This window comes from Sarcophilus harrisii, chromosome 2, assembly GCF_902635505.1.
Source record: "Sarcophilus harrisii chromosome 2, mSarHar1.11, whole genome shotgun sequence".
NCBI classification, from domain to species: Eukaryota; Metazoa; Chordata; class Mammalia; order Dasyuromorphia; family Dasyuridae; genus Sarcophilus; species Sarcophilus harrisii.
Window position 1 is genome coordinate 190,568,238 of NC_045427.1, and position 17,445 is coordinate 190,585,682.

General features: G+C 35.6%; 1 pseudogene; it reads left to right on the forward strand.

Annotated features, from left to right (window-relative positions):
- The first annotated feature begins 1,703 nt into the window (after positions 1 to 1,703).
- Positions 1,704 to 2,491, forward strand: LOC100932057 (annotated as a pseudogene).
- The last annotated feature ends 14,954 nt before the right edge of the window (positions 2,492 to 17,445 follow it).

Below are 17,445 nucleotides of genomic sequence, written 5' to 3' on the forward strand. Positions count from 1 at the left end.
CAATTTGGAGCTATGTCCCAAGAATATGATCATGCTATAAAGGATTACATGCAGGATGATTTCAATAAAACTTTGAAAAACTTACATGAACTGATGCATGGTGCAGTTAAAAGAACCAGGAGAACGTTATACACAGTAACAGCAATATTGTTCGATGAAGAATTGTGAATGACTTAGCTATTCTTAGCAATACAATGACTCAAGACATTTCCAAAGGATTAATGGTGATACATGCTATTCACCTCCAAAGGAAAAAAAATATATTGATTGAATACATACTGAAGCATGCTGTTTTCATTTTCTTTCTTTTTTTCTCTTATTTGCATCTTCTTTTAGAAAATGACTAATATAGAAGTTTTTTCATAATTACATATGTATAACCCATATCTGATTGCTTACTCTCTCAGAGATAAAAGAATGGAGGGGAGGAGGGAGGAAGGGAGAGACAGAATTTGGAACTCAAAATCTTAAATAAAAATATTTCAAAAAATTGGAGAAAAAAAGATATAGCATTCTGTGGTGTTTATTTCAAGAGAACTTAAAGAACCAACCCAATCTAAATCAAGGACACTATGTATTGGGCTATATATGCCTGTCTATATCTAAAGCTTTTCCTACTTGGGAGGGTTTTGCATCATCTTGGACTCCAAAATATACTTGGTGGGCAACAATCTGGTGATGTTTTACGAAACCTATCTGAGATGTTTTTTTGGAAAACAGATACACAAAGTCTAAGCAGCTTCTATGAAGTCTTGACAGCTTATTGGGTCTTGTAGGAACTTATCTTCTATTGAAATAGCTTCAAGAACCCAAGATTATCTTTACAACATGAAGTGACCTGGAAGGACTTTAGTGGAAAAGTGTGGTTTAACTTCATACAACATATTTAAAAATGGGGTCAATTCTTTATTATAAAGGTTGGCCCTCTAGAAGAAGGAATGGGGAGGAACATATGAGGATATCTATTTATTCTTCTATAGATGAAGTGTTTACATATAGGTGATATAAAAGCAAAAGTTATAAATATAAGCTTTTTAAAAAATAAATGAATACTATAGAAATAAAATTTCTTACCTAAAATTTGCAGAAATTTTCAGTGACAGTTATGAGACTAGAACCCTCTACTCCTTATTACCATTGAAGATGTTTTCCCCCCTCTTTTTCATCAGAAGCTCACTCTTCTCTTCCCCTTTGAATTAATCTATTTATAACTCCATTTACTCCTACTACATTTTACTACAAAAGGTTATTTACTCCTGTTACATGTGTCTGGTCAAGACCAAGTATAAAACTATCAGCTTAGGATCAGTTATCTTCTGTAAAAATTGAAGGTCCTAAAAGATCTTATAACTTAATAATATGAAAATAACCACATTTTAAAGAATGAACTTTTAGAGAAGGATCACTGAAATATTACATTGCTTCTTAGAATTGGGAAGGATCTTAAACATTATTCAATTTCTCAAAATCATAGATTTCTTAAGAGTTGAAAGGGAACCTAGTGACCATTTAATTTCTACTCCTGTATATACTTGAAAAATAAGTTTCTGTACAGCTAGCTTATTGAGTGGGCATCCAGCCTTTGCTTCAAAATCTTCGATGAGAAAGAAAATGATTTACTTCCTGAATTAAATCAAGGCAGCTGTCATCTTACCTGATCCCACCATTTCACAGGAAATTCCCACTCTACCAGCACCAAGAAAATGTTTCATAACCAGTATGATAATAATGGTTCTGTTTGGAGCCATCAGGGCAGAATTCATCAAATAGAATATGCAATGGTAGCTGTCAAAGAAGAATCAGGTCCTATGGACCTGAAATAAAAAACCCATATAGTATTGGTAACTTTGAAAAGGCACAGTAAGAACTGACAATTCATCAGAAAAAAAGTTTTTTTTTTTTCCATGTTGAAAGTTATATTGGAATCTCAGTTGCTGGGCTCACCGCTGATTCTAGATTCTTGTACAACTTCATGTGTCAAGAGTGCCTAGATTCCTGATTTGTGTTTGACAGACCTCTTCCAGGGTCTTGCCTAGTATTGGAAATGAGACCCAGATACCAGCACAGCACTGTGGCCAGAGACCATAAGACATTGGACTGTCCATTGCTGGTTATGATGATATGGGTCCTCACATCTTCCAACCTGTCCATCTGCAAACTACTCTGACTATTAGCCTATGTCCATTGGAGCCTGTTCACAGTCTGCCAGAACTTATTTGGAAAAATATATATCCAAGTTCCATGACTGCAATTTGGATAAGCTGGTGAAACATGGTCCACTTGCTTTACAGGAAACACTTTCTGCATAATACAATAACTACAAAGAATTTCCATTGGAATTGTTGGGAAAGACTTGGAGATCACAATCTAGGATGATGATGACATGTTTTCTTTCCTGTAAGATTTTGAAGAAAAACCACAGAGAAAAACACAGTGTGTTCAAGCTGCTGTTGAACCTGCAGAGAAGGCTCATAAGCCAAAGGAGCTCTGATTTGTAGAAGGTCTATGTCTATGTTAGCTAGTCTAAAAGGAACACCTCTGTCCATATGCCAATTGTTATTTATGCTTTAAACCAGGTGCAAAGTTACAGAATGAAATGTTCTTAGGAATCTGTCCCAGAAGGATTTTTCCAAGAAACCTAACTGAAAAGTTATAATTAGGTAGATTTTCTGTAAGCAGGAGAATTTAATCATTTGCTAGAAAGAGTGGGATATCAGCATTACTATTTTTATATGAAGACTATATTATCATTATGATTTTAAATGTAACTATGAAATAAAATTATTTCAACTGAAAAAAGAAAAGAAGAAAAAGATACCCTGGCTGAAGTATGGAGCGGTTATCTTCTTCTCAGAGGCTAATAGGTAGAAGTTTAATCCTTGTTTCTGCTGTTGGGATGTACTTCCTGGCCCTTGACACTGTGGAGGTTGCATTTTGCAATGATGGCCACCACAGCTCTTGCTGTTCCTGCAGCACCAGGCAGTACCCACCAGACCTGACTATTGAGCTCAGACTACTGAGACTTGATAGGCTACAATTCAGCAAACTCTAAGAACTGGAAAAAAATCTTTGATAGTGTGGGTATTGAGATTGAGTAGGATTCTCTGAAGAAGCTATCAGTTAGTCTCTGGTACTACCTCATACCTCTCAGATTGGTTAAGATGACAGGAAAAGATAAGGATAAATGTTGGAAGGGATGTGGGAAAACCAGGACACTAATGCATCATTGGTGGAGTTGTGAAATGATCCAACCATTCTGGAGAGCAATTTAGAACTATGCCCAAAGAGCTATAAAACCTTTTGACTCAGCAGTGCTATTACTGGGTCTGTATTCAAGGAAATAATAAAGGAGAGAAAAGGACCCACGTGTGCAAAAATGTTAGTAGCAACTCTTTTTTGTGGTAGCAAAGAATTGGAAAAGGAGTAGATGCCCATCAATTGGGGAATGGCTGAGCAAGTTGTGGTATACGAAGGTAATGGTATATTATTGTTCTGTAAAAAATGATGAATAAGCTGATTTTAGAAAGACTTGGAAACATGAACTAATGCTGAGTGAAACAAGCAGAACCAGGAATACATTGTATACAATAACAATAAAAATGTATGATGATCAGCTATGAAAGACTTGGTTCTTTTCAGTGGTTCAGTGATCCAAAGAAATCTCACTAGCCTTTGGACAGAAAATTCCATCTGCATCCAGAAAAAGAACTAGGAAACTAAAGGCAAATCAACACATATTCTATTTACTTCTTTTTTTCTGTTTTTTTTTTCTCTCTCTCTCCCATGGTTTTTCCCTTTTGCCCTGATTTTTCTCTCCCAACATGATTCATAAAGCAATGTGTATTAAAAATTAATAAATTTACCAGAAAAAAAGAAAGAAATTAAAGGAAAAAAGCAGTATTAGTTACTTGAGGAATATAGAATGGTGATTGCTTGGGGAAACAGGTCTGTATTCCTGTGGCATACAGGTGGCAGCCCTCCATTCCTGCCTGGTCGGGCCATTGTTGTTGCTGCAAATGCTGGTTCTACTGCCCTTATTGTTGCAGAGAATAAGGAAAACAAAGAAAGGAGACTGAAAAGTTTGAAGACAACACCATCTTTGTTCTCTTTGACTAAGAGCCCACCCTGACTCAAATAAATAAATCTTTTAAGAAAAAAAATCTTATTTTACAGATGGGGAAATTGAGGCTCAGTGGAGAGAAAATTGATATGCTCAACAGCACACAATTTTAGAAAATTATACAGCTGCAACTCAAACTCAAGTTGTTTCTTTCCAAACCCAGTGTTCTTCCTACTATGCCTCACATTACTTCATCAAAAGGAAAAAAGATGAGAGCATTTCAGCAATCCATGAAGCACATTCTTGGTGATCTCCTTTTTCAATTAGAGGAAACTAGAATCATAGCCATCCTTATTCAAAATGTCATAAAGATTGAACTAGTCTTTTTCTACTAATTATCTCTTGTTCCACAATTGCTTTTAAGCAAATTAGAAACATATAGAGATTAAACAATTAGCTAGAGTGGCCCCTGCTTGCTCACATATACAAAGGGAAAACTTTTCAGATCTAGGTTAAAGATAGAAGAATTGTTGAAAATTGCCAATACTTACAAATTATTGAGAGATAAAACACAGGTTGAATTAGAGACAGCATTGCAAAACACACATTTATCTTACACAGAGTAGCTCAGTTATCAGTATCTATATTCTTGTTTCCCTATATGGACTCATGTACCAGAGAATACATGTTTATAAAAAAAATATGAAAGAGTAAAAGTATTAGTAAAATTTTAGTTCTAGCTTTCACTGGAATACATAATAAGACATTCTTTTTAAAGAATTAAGATTTGCCTAACTTCTTGCCCTCTTAGAGGAATTATGGGTTTTATAATAATGAAGAAAATTTTTCAGGTCCTCTCCGTAAAAACATTTTTCTGTGAAAATATTTGTGTATGTATATACATATGTGTCTATGTCAGTATGTATTATATATGTGTGTATTTTATATATAATAGTCTATATATGCATGTGTCTATATGTGCATATATGTATGTATAAATATTTTCTGAATGTATATATATATACATGTATACATATATAGAGACAGACATAGTTTATATACACATACATGTGTGTATGTATATTATATAGGTACATATTTACACACATGAATATGATGGGATTTATTCATCTAAGAAAATCTAGGTATCCCTGAAGAGTGATTTAGCAATAATAAAAATAGATGCCATTTATATATGGCTACTGGAGGCAGTTGTGGCTTAATAGGTAAAGATCTACATTCAGTCAGCAAAATCTGAATTCAAGTACTACATTTGAAACATAACAGCGATGTGAGTGAGCCTGGGCAAGTCACTTAAAGTCTCAGTCCCTGTGCAGTTCTCTAAGACTGTTAGTTGAAGAGCAAGATCCAATCATTCTTTTATAATAAATGATCTTCCTCATTGAGAATTCCCTTATACCAATTAAATCATGAGACCAGTTTCCTCTATCTCCTCACTTCCCTGCCCCATAAAAGAAGACTAGGACAGGGAATTAGATATTTAATGAGGTTAACACATTTTAAAATAAGATCAACAGAAGAAATCGAGATGGTATTGTCTTGTTCATTCTACTGTGATTTCCCATATTGATCTTTAGATAACTAGAAATTCTTAAGGTCAAAGACCCTTCAATTAAAACTTATACATTAAAGGCAAAAAGATCTCAAACTGCATTGACTGCTAATGCAACCAGGCTGTAAATGAAATGAAATGTATTTAATTGTCTGAAGCACAAAAACAACTATAGATATTCAAGGTTTGTTTTGTTTGGCCCCCAAAGGACAGAACTCAACAGAGGAGCATATTTTGCCTTAATAGAAGAAAAACAATTCTTCACAATTGGTGTGGTCCACAGGTGGAATATGTGTTCTTGGTAAGTGGTACATGTTCCCAAGTATTAGTTCTTCAAGAAGAATCAAAGTACACACTTGTTGGGAGTTTTGAAAAAACAATTCTTACTCACTTGCATGTTGGAGTAACTATCTTCTCAGGTCCCATCTAACTGTGAGATTTGATAATTTAATATACTGTGGCTTTTATATAAGGAAAAGGAAAAGGAGGGAGAGAGAGAGCAGGAGAATGAAAGGGAAGAAGAGTAAAAAAAGGTAAGAGAAAGAGAAAGAAGGGAAGGGAGGGAGAATAAGAGAGGGAAAGAGATTGTTTATATAATTTAATTAATATATCAAACTCCTTGGGAAGCAATTCCTGCTACCAATACAAGTCAACATCTTCTCTGTAAAATGTTATCTTCAAGAGTTGCTAAAAGCAAAAATTTTCTTTTATCTCATAAGTGTTTGTCATGGTAGAAGTAAGTGCGCTGATGATGGTGACATAAAACTTTCCTGCAAGTGGTAATTGTGTTGCCATGAGCCTGTAATTTACTCCTGTTGTGAAGCATGCAATCTTGTTGACTATATGAGATCTGATTGTAAATCTACATTAGTTTAACATATATTCATGGTAACCACTCTAGAAGAACTTGTATTAAGCTCCAATATGAATAAACTGGCCTTCCATTGCTAATCTTGTTTTACTCAGGGTTGCTATTTGGATGAGAAATCTACCAAGTTCTCTTACAAAAGATGTCTGTCTTTCAGATCTGCTGGATTTTATGTTGTTCATGAGTGAGCACATCTGTGAACCAATGGCAAGTAGAATCATTTTCACAAAAGTTTTTTTCCTGTTTGTGTGTTTTGACCACAAAGTAGAATCCCAATCTGCCATAATAAGCAGGCCAGGGATAAGTTAAGTGATGCAGACATTTTTGAAGGCACCTTTTCTGGTTTCTTCCTCATACTGGTTGATGAGCAGTACAATCCTTAAAAAAGGCTGCTCAGACACCAAGGAGACTGCAGAATCTCACTGCTGCTTTGGTGTAGTGACAAGATGGCCCTATGTGGATGGCTGCCTATGTGCTGGGTTGTGACTACAGCTCTCAGTGTTTCTGAACCTCCTACTCTGTCACTTGCCTACCACCATAAGTGATTTGCTAGTAAATGTCTGAGATTGAATTTGAATTCATATCTTCCTGACTGACTTTAGGTTAAGCATTCTACCTAGGATGCTTTTAATAAATTGGTCAGAACTCAGAAGTCTATGATGTACTAAAGATGTATCCCTCACCCCTCAAATCTTTCCTTCTTATTGATCTTAAGATTTAAAATTGATGTTTTGAGGTCTCCATGGCTGGTAAGGAATACCATGACCATCCATTAGTGTGTGGAGTCCTAGGCAAGTTTGCTTTTTCTTTTCCTTTTATATTAATTGCCTTCCCTCTTCCCAAACCCTTCAGCAGCAGGGTATAAGTTACCTCGACATTTGCAACAATAGGAATAGTGACAGTGGTAAAGATAGAGGCAGAATAATCCAGAAAGAAAGATTCTCCTACAAAGAAATAACACTGGAAAGCAAAGAGTTTTGGCATTTATTAGTCTATATTCAGTGGAGGTAAAATGTAGAATAGCTAATGAAGAATGATGTTGCCAATTTCCCGTTAAGGCTTGCATACCAGCTTCTTAACTGACTATAATCATTTTATGATTGTTTCTAATACTGAGTGTGGGATTAAAACTGCCTATCCATACCTGACTTACTTTTGGACTCTGAAAATCTGATTACTTGCTTCATCCTCTTCCTCCCTCCAAGTTGCATTTCCCATTGGGCAAGTTTACTTAAAATAGGGTCAAAAATACAACTGTTCCTAAGGTATTTTAAGTGGATGCTGAAGTGGAGAACTGAGAAATTTTGTTCACCTATTGAGATACAAGCAACTGCAGAGCAGTGGTTTCCAGGACAAACCATGAGGACAGGTGAGATAGAAATTGTTGTCCCTGATATCTATAACCATCTGGCTAGTTAGTGTGCCATACAGACTTGAGACACAGATAGTTCAAAGGTATAGAGATGGGAGGTGGAAGATCCTTATTTAAGATACTGGAAGAAGGCTAGTGCAGCTAGATTGCAGTGAATAAAGGGGAGTAATGTCTGTTGAGGCTGGAAAGATAGATGAGGACCAGGTTACAAAGAGCTTTAAAAAGTAATTTAAGGAGTTTCTATTTTATACTAGAGGCAATAGGGAGGCACTAAAGAATATTGAGTAGGGGAGTGACATTGTCTTATCCCCACTTAAGAAAATCACTATGTAGCATTGTGAGGGATGAAATCGTGAGTATCTTGAGGCTGAAAGGTCATTTAGGAGAACATTTCAACAATCCAGACAAGAGGTAATGAGGATCCGAAATAAGATGGTGACTATATGAGTGGAGAGAAAAAATTCAATGGGAGACATGTTATGATACAGAAAGAGCCAATTTGGTAATTGAAAGGATAAGTGAGATTAGATAAAGTGAGGAGAGAATAATACCAAAGTTATGCACCTAGGATACTAGAGAAATGGTGGGGTCCTTTGATAAATACAGAGAAGTTTGGAAGAAGAACAAATTTTGCAAGAGAGATAAGTTCTCCTATGAACATGAGTTTGATATATCTTGGAACTACCACTTTCAAGTGTCTAAGTGGCAATTGAGACTAGAGTTTAGAGGAAAGAGTAGAGTGGATGGGGCAGATTGCAACTCACGTGTGCTCAACCATACTATGAAACTGTTCTTTGTCATTCTGAAAATTCACCATGGCATGTCCACCCAATAAGGAAAGATTCCTATAACAATGGAACTTGGGAGTCCGCTTACATTCCAATAGAATGGAATAAAATTGTTCCATGAGAAACAATATAAGAGATAATTTTAGAGAAATCCTTAAAAAGTTGTTTAAAAGTAATAGTTAACTGAGTAAATCAATAAAAGCATCCTTAATATTTAAAACAGTAATAAATTACTATGCCTAGATAGATTTACAAAGTGAAAAGACATTTTGATTATTCAGTAAATACTACTAAGATCTGGGTACTTCTCTAGGTTTTACAGAAAGCCCGTTTGAATTGTCTTATAGACTTGGTACTACTCTGTGGCATTTGTAAAATTATTGAGGTAAGTAGAATATTCAAGAAGAAAGAAGTAATTTTGGGTGGGAAGAGGAAGAGTCTAATTTCTACCTTCAACTTCTTCCATTTTCCCATCTTGATCAGAAATACACCTCAGGAGTTTTTTAACTTCCCAGTACAATCCTAGAAGAATGAGTAGCACAGGCAATGATATCTAGAATTAAAGACAGAATGGATTAGAAGAGGAAAGTAGATACAAGATTTATAATTGGCATAGCAGAAAACACCACCACACTTAAAGAGAGCATTTAGAGCACTCCTGCAAAGGAGTTTCCAGAAGCTAACTTCCCTTTTCAATGTATACTCTAAGCTTAAATTAATTTCCCCCTAGATTATCTGTACTTGTAGGAGAATATACCATGGATTTTGGGAAGATATTTTGTACTAATTGTTTTTACCACGTTTTAAAAACATAATCAAGTCTGGTTGAATGATTACTATCAATTGGTAGAGGCTCAAGAATTAAACATTAGAAAAAACTACTCCTTAATTCCTGGGATAAACCTTTAATGTTTTAAAAAGAAAAATCTTCTTTAACAACCCAGAAATTGGAATTTTTTGCTCCTAAGGAGGATGAACAAGTAATGAAGAGCTTTCTAAGAAAACTGGGTTACTCACAGAACAAGAACGAATGTTTCTGCAAATTCCAATCCATCAGATTTTTATAGTACATCCTAACTATGAAGATTAAAGGGTTTCCTTGTTGCCTACTTCTCTGGCTACTTCTCTAATAAAAGTATTGTGTATGCTGTCCAAAAGAATAAGCATTGGGTTCATGATCTAGGCATAAAGAATGAGATCATAAATAAATTGGAAGAGCATAGGATAGTTTACCTCTCAGACCTGTGGAAGAGAAAGGAATTTATGACCATAGAAGAACTAGAGATCACTATTGACTACAAAATTGAAAATTTTGACTATATCAAATTGAAAAGTTTTGTACAAACAAAACTAATGCAGGCAAGATTAGAAGGGAAACAATAAACTGGGAAAACATTTTTACAGTCAAAGGTTCTGAAAAAGGACTCATTTCCAAAATATATAGAGAATTGACTCTAATTTATAAGAAATCAAGCCATTCTCCAATTGATAAATGGTCAAAGGATATGAACAGACAATTTTCAGATGATGAAATTAAAACTATTACTACTCATATGAAAGAGTGTTCCAAATCACTATTGATCAGAGAAATGCAAATTAAGACAACTCTGAGATACCACTATACGCCTGTCAGATTGGCCAGAATGACGGGGAAAGATAATGAAGAATGTTGGAGGGGATGTGGGAAAATAGGGACATTGATACATTGTTGGTGGAATTGTGAATACATCCAGCCATTCTGGAGAGCAATTTGGAACTATGCTCAAAAAGTTATCAAACTGTGCATACCCTTTGATCCAGCAGTGTCTCTACTGGGCTTATACCCCAAAGAGATACTAAAAAAGGGAAAGGGACCTGTATGTGCCAAAATGTTTGTGGCAGCCCTGTTTGTAGTGGCCAGAAGCTGGAAAATGAATGGATGCCCATCAATTGGAGAATGGTTGAGTAAATTGTGGTATATGAATGTTATGGAATATTATTGTTCTGTAAGAAATGACCAACAGGACGAATACAGAGAGGATTAGCGAGACTTGCATGAACTGATGCTGAGCGAAATGAGCAGAACCAGGAAATCATTATATACCTCAACAGAGATACTGTATGAGGATGTATTCTGATGGAAGTGGATTTCTTCAACAAAGACAAGATCCAACTGAGTTTCAATTGATCAAGGATGGACAGAAGCAGCTACACCCAAAGAAAGAACACTAGGAAATGAATGTAAACTGCTTACATTTTTGTTCTTCTTCCCAGGTTATTTATACCTTCTAAATCCAATTCTCCTTGAGCAATAAGAAAACTGTTCGGTTCTGCACACATATATTATATCCAAGATCCACTGCAATCTATTTAACATGTATAGGACTGCTTGCCATCTTTGGGGAGAAGGCGGAGGGAGGGAGGGGAAAAATTGGAACAGAAGTGAGTGCAAGGGATAATGTTGTAAAAAACTACCCTGGCATAGTTCTGTCAATAAAAAGTTATTAAAAAAAAAGAATAAGCATTATATAGTGAATTGAATATTGGATCTGGATTCAGGAAGATCTGTTTTCAAGCTTTTTTGTGACTCCTACTAGCTATGTGGCATTGAGCAAATGACTTAGTGTGTCTGAATCTTAGTTTTCTCATCTATAGAATCAGGAGGGACCGAATGGTATCTGAGTTCTGTTCCAGTTTTAGATTTATGATCCTTCTCTGACATCCCATGAATGTGACTTCGGATGTTTCAGTGATTTGAAATCAAGAGACACTTGATTTCTCTTATGGTATTAGAGATGTAGAGCTGGGAAAAGGCTCAGAGGGCATCTAGTTCAATCTCATCTTTATAGGTGAAGAAACCAAAGGTCAAGAAGATTAGATGGCTTTCCCACCATCCTACAATTAGTAAGCATTAGAGACAAGACTTGATCCAGGGTCTCTGACATCAAAATCAGAACTATTTTATTGTATCACATTCAAATTCCATCTTTGACAGAATGCTATTTCAGGGAATATGTGCAAGTCTTTCAACTCCTTTGATTTTAGTTTCTTCATTTTTCTAATAGTATATACCTGTATCCTACCTCATCAGGATATTGTTTCAAAGGGTAGAAAAGAACTTTTGAAATATTTTTATTGTTGTTTAGTAATGTTCAACTCTGTCAGCCCAGGACCATAGCATACCAATGCTGTCCATAGGATTTTCTTGATAAAGATACGAGGTGATTTGCCATTTCCTTCATCCAGAGACATCTCCAGGCTTCCTGATTTATATCTGGCCACTGGAGCCAGATGGCTCTGGAGGAGAAAGTGTGACAGGTGACCTTGTACAGCCTTTCCTTACTCAAATCTGATTCACTTGTCTGTCATGGTATCACCTCCCTGACACCATTGGTCCTCTTCAAGAACAAAGGACAAATAACAGCAACCTCTCCAATGGATTAAGGCAAAAAGAGTGTGACTAATAAGCTGTCTGAGATCAGATTTGAACTCAGGTCTTCCTGAGCTCTTCCTCATTTTTATCTAGAGAGCCACCTAGCAGCCCTCAAAGTCACTTTTAAATCTTAAAGAACTATAAAAATGTGAATGACGATGGTGATGATGACAAAGACTATCATCTTTAACTGGTTCTTTCAAACAGCAACACTTGAGGTACAGTTCAGACTAAATGTATGTCCTTCATATTTGGTCCAGCCTAAATTTGGAAAGGATTAGTAAATTCAGAATTTTCTCAATATTCTATTTTTTCATCTATGTATAAAAATGTATTCATATTTAACTGTCTATCTATCTAAAGAGCTCATATTATGAATTTCATTATTTTGTTGGCATGCCTAGGAGTAACTCATGGCTTTTCCAACTTTGAAAGAAGATGATTATATTTAAAAGTTGAAATTTTAAAAGATGAATCCAATTAACTATGTTAGGAAGTGACCACTACTTTTATTTCCCCTATTATTCTCAAAAAGAAGACCAATAATTAACTAATTCTATCTGGGTCCCTGACACAAAAGATCCTACCTGGCTTACCTCCCTAGACAGCAGAAACAGGGCCTATTTATGCTAGCAGCAGCTCCTTCATCTTTCATCAAACAGGTTCAATCTCAGCATTTGGAGTTATTGGGTCTGGCTCAAAGTCCAGGATCAACTATTTATTTCTTTTCTGCTTGTGTGACATTGAATAAATTGCTTCATAGTTTGTCAGGTTTGGTGTTTGAAAAGAAAGAGTTAAATTGATGACCTCTCAGGGCCCTTCTTACTTTAACTTTGCCCAAGATGATAGGAGTGGATCCTGTATAGTGATTTCTCTCTAGAATTTTTCTCTCATCTTTAACCTATGTGAGCCTTTATTAATCATCAATTAGGCCTCTAAGTTATGTAGAATATGCCTTCTTAAGAGGCAACTGGGTAGTTTAGTGGATAGAGTACTAGGCCTTGAGTGAGGAAGACTCCAAGTGTGTTCTGGCCTCAGATACTCCAGACATCACTTTGCCTCAGTTTCCTCATTTGTAAAATGAGCTGGAGAAAGAAATGGAAAACACTCGGGTATCTTTACCAAGAAACTTCAAATGGGGTCATAAAGACTCAGAGATGACTGAAACAACTGAACAAATATTTTCTTAAATCTATGTCAGCTGATGTAAAAGCTTGTTTTTGTGACACAAATATCCCCCCTTTCAGGGATTTTGAGCATGGAATATTACCTTGTTCATGTAAGCCAAACCCCACATTTTACAAAAATGAGGTACAGAAAAGAGAAGGAATTTGCCCAAGTTGCTTAATAGTACAGGCCATATTCAAACTCAGCATTTTTGGTTTGAATGTGATATCAGGAATACCTGAGTTTAAGTTCTACCTAAGATATCAGCTGTGTAATCTTGACTGGATCACTTATGTCTGCTCTTTTGGTTTTCTCTTCTGTAAAATGGGAATTATAATAGCATCTATCACACAAAGTTTCTGTGAGGATCAAATGAGATAATATATTTTAAGCCTTTTGTATTTCTGAAGTGCTAAGTTAATGATGGCTATTGATGTTCTTATTATCCAAATTCAGTGGTCTTTCCAGTACATGGTCTTGTAAACACAACCTAGAGGATGATCTATGCTGCACAGAGAATTCTGATCACTGTTTTAATTGTATTTGAGAAAGTTTTGGTCTCTTTTTTCTTGTACTAAGGTCTGAAGGCAGATGGGATGGGAGGATGTGAGCCCACTGAGCTCTCTATCATTTCTCTAAATCAGCTGTAATTCACCATTCAGCCAGGCATGCATTCATTTGTGTGCCCCCAGTCCCTTCTAAGACACTATCTACACCTGATTACAGCCACTCAGTGACTACTTCCCAAATCACTGAGTATGGCCAGTGACTCATGCTCACTACATTCATGACAATGAGGCCTAATGTGTGCAAAACCCGAAGAAGATTCATGGGGCTCCTTACTGATATGATTTACTAGATGTCAGTTTTTACTGCCTCTAGGGCAGCAGTGGTCATGTGGTAGGTGCTCGGCAGATAAATGCCTGGAGGGCAGCTCTGTGGGCAGCTGCCAGGAACAATGAGAAGTGGGGGCTGGGGGTGGAAGAAGAATGATTTTTCCAGATGAGACACTGGTCGATGTGCTATGGGGTCTGGAAAATAAAGGGGGCCACAGTGCTCCAGGAACAGCTGGTGATGATGAGCTTAAAAAAAAAAAAGATCATTTGCTGGCATCGGCCAGTTGGAGGGCCTGTCACAACAACTACTGAGTGGACGAAAACTGATTTATGGATGGTGATGATAATGATGAAGAAATAAAGATGGATTTGCTCCAGAGCAGCTTGGGAGCATTATGGGAGAGAGAGAGGAACAGAAAAAGATAGAGACAGAGATAGAAAGAGAGACAGAGGTAGAGACAGAGCAACAGAAACAATGAGAGAGACAGAGAGAGAGACAGAGAGACAGAGAGAGAGAGAGAGAGAGAAATGACAATGTATGGACTAACCTCCATCAGAGACACATTTTCTAAACTTGTTGAAAATTCTGAATAACAATAACAACAACAATAATCCTCACCATATAGAATGCTTTGCCATCATAGGAGATCTTATAAATATAATTTTTTAAAAATTTCTTTGGATTTAGAGGTGGAAAAGATTTTAAAGATCATATAGTATAAGGTTCTCAGCTTCCGGGGTGGAGGGGAAATAACTCTCTGAAAGATTAAATGAATTGTTCAATATCTTGTGTATATTTAAATAGCAATGTGAGACTTTAAACTCAGTATTTTTGACTCTTCAAAGCCAACCCTATTTCTACTGTATCTCTGATGTTTGTAACAACTGATAAGGTAAGTAATGCAGGTATTATTATCTCCACTTTACAAAAAAATATATTGAGGCCTTTATGAGTCAAATGGGACTGAGGCATATTGTTGCTGTTGCTGTTATAATTTATTTTGTGTTTTATTGCTTTATTCATTAAATAATTCATTTATTTTTAGGGTTTATAGATCAATACTGTGATTTCAAAACTGTTGGGCTCTCCTCATGAAGAAACTCTATATTCTTGCTAATCAGCAACTTTCTTACATCTTGGTTGGTTGCCTGGGACACTAAATAGTTAAATGATGTGTGTAGTGACTCAGGGCCAGTTTTTCTAAGACAAGATTTGAATAGAGAGAGAATTCTCTATTCATTAAACTACACTCTCTGTCACTCAAAGGCAGAGATGGAATTTTAACCAATAAAAAAGTGAGTCACGATTTAGAAGTGAATTCTGCCCTTCAACACTAGTTATAATCAACATTTATTTGTTATTTCGTCTCTGTCCAGTTGTAGAGAATTTAACTAGCAAGTTTAAATCATAGAATATAAGTGTAAAAATGAATGGTTACTACAATAAATGCTAGAGAAACATTGAAAAGAGAGAGTTTATTTGGTCCTGTGAGTGGGGAGTAATGCTAGAAAAGATTTTATGGGGGAGCTGGAACTTTAATTGAGTATCAAAGGGTGGAGGAAATGTAACTAGAAAAGAGGAATGCAGGGGGGAAATGGCGAGAGGTTGTATATAATAATAAAAGAAATTGTAATCTAGAAACAGAGAAGTAACTAATATATCAACAAACCACTGATGCTTGAGGAGTAATGGATTACAATGTCATAGAAACTTTAAAGTTAAGGACAAATTCCAAAGACTACTGAAGTGGCTACTTATTAACATTGTATGAATAAGATGTCATTGTTTTGCCATAAGTGTGGCAACATTGGGTGTACTATTCATTGTATTTCTAGTCCTTAGCACAGAACACAGAATATCAGAGACACTTAATCAAAAAATGCTGATTGATTGATGCAAAATGTAAACTTTTCATGCTTTCTTGTCCTATGATTCCAATGTATACCCTCTCCTAAACCCTCCATAGAACATCTACACAAGATATTAGAGGTCTTTTCCTATGTCTTTTAAAAATCTAATGAATAATTAGTTCAGTCCTAGAGTTGCTATTTTCATTAGCTATTACCACATGGCTTGCCTTTCTCCATTTCTAAATGTACCTACTAATGACACCTTTAAGGTCCCTTCCAGGAAAATTATTGTTGATAATATCTTATGGCTTTTTCATACCTACCAACTATTCTATCCATTATTCTTTGGATGATTCTGCTGCTAACAAGTTTCAAAGTGGATGAATAAATAAAAACAAACTGAATAGAAAATGTGACCTATCCTTAAGTCTGATGTTAATAAATGAATGGCAAAGAAATGGAATTCCCTTTACACGGTGTCAAATGGTTAGTATAGTAGATCAAAAGTACCTTTCTTCAATATCTTGATGATCAAAACTTTAGTGATCCATAGGGCAATGGAGAGACATATAGTGAATATAAGAAGCTGCAGCATGTAAATAATACTTGCCTATAAGCAAGAAGTATTATTTGGGATATTACACAGAATATATATGATTAGAAAAGAATACAGGCTATCCCGGTTAGCATAATCAAACAATAATTGATAGACATCCCAACTGCTTTAGACGTAACTAAGAAAAATACAAAAGTTTTTTTTTTTTTTGTTTTTTTTTTGACACATGGGATATCTCTTTCAGAGAATCTGTGGGAGAATAATAATGGCTGATCTTTGTAAAGTTTTGCAAAGTAATACATTACATGTGTGGGTGTGGGTGTTTATTTCACTTGATCTTGACAATTTCATGTGTGTACATATGTATATATGTGTGTGTATTTCATTTCATCTTGACAATTAATGTCTGACAGATGAGTACTATTATTTTTGTTTTAAAGAGGAGGAAACTGAAGCTTGGAGAGTTTGTTATATGTCCACAGTCCGACAGTTACTAAATGCCTTGAGACAGGATTTGAACACCAATCTTATCATCTCCAAGTTTCCATCTATTACATCACCTAGCCTTTCCACAGAAGCATCATATGGGGCAAAAAGTTTTGAGTAGATAATATTTTACCATAATAAAGTGAAACCTCACTTAAATGGATCAAATTCATGGGAAAATTGAAATATTATTTTATTATTAGTTATCTTGACAATTATTAATCATTAGTCATTATCATGACTATCATTGTGTCAAAAAAAATGTTTCAAGATTACATGCCCAATTTTGATACAATTCTGTTAATATGCTTAACTCTGTTAGAGACCTCCAGGTCCTTGCCTACAGCAAGAATGAGTCATAATTAGATAGGAATTATGGGATTGTAGAAAGAGCTCCCTCTGAGTCACTTTCTGGCTATATGATTCTGGGCATGTCTTTGCTGCTCTACAAATCTCAGTCTTTTCATCTTTAAAAT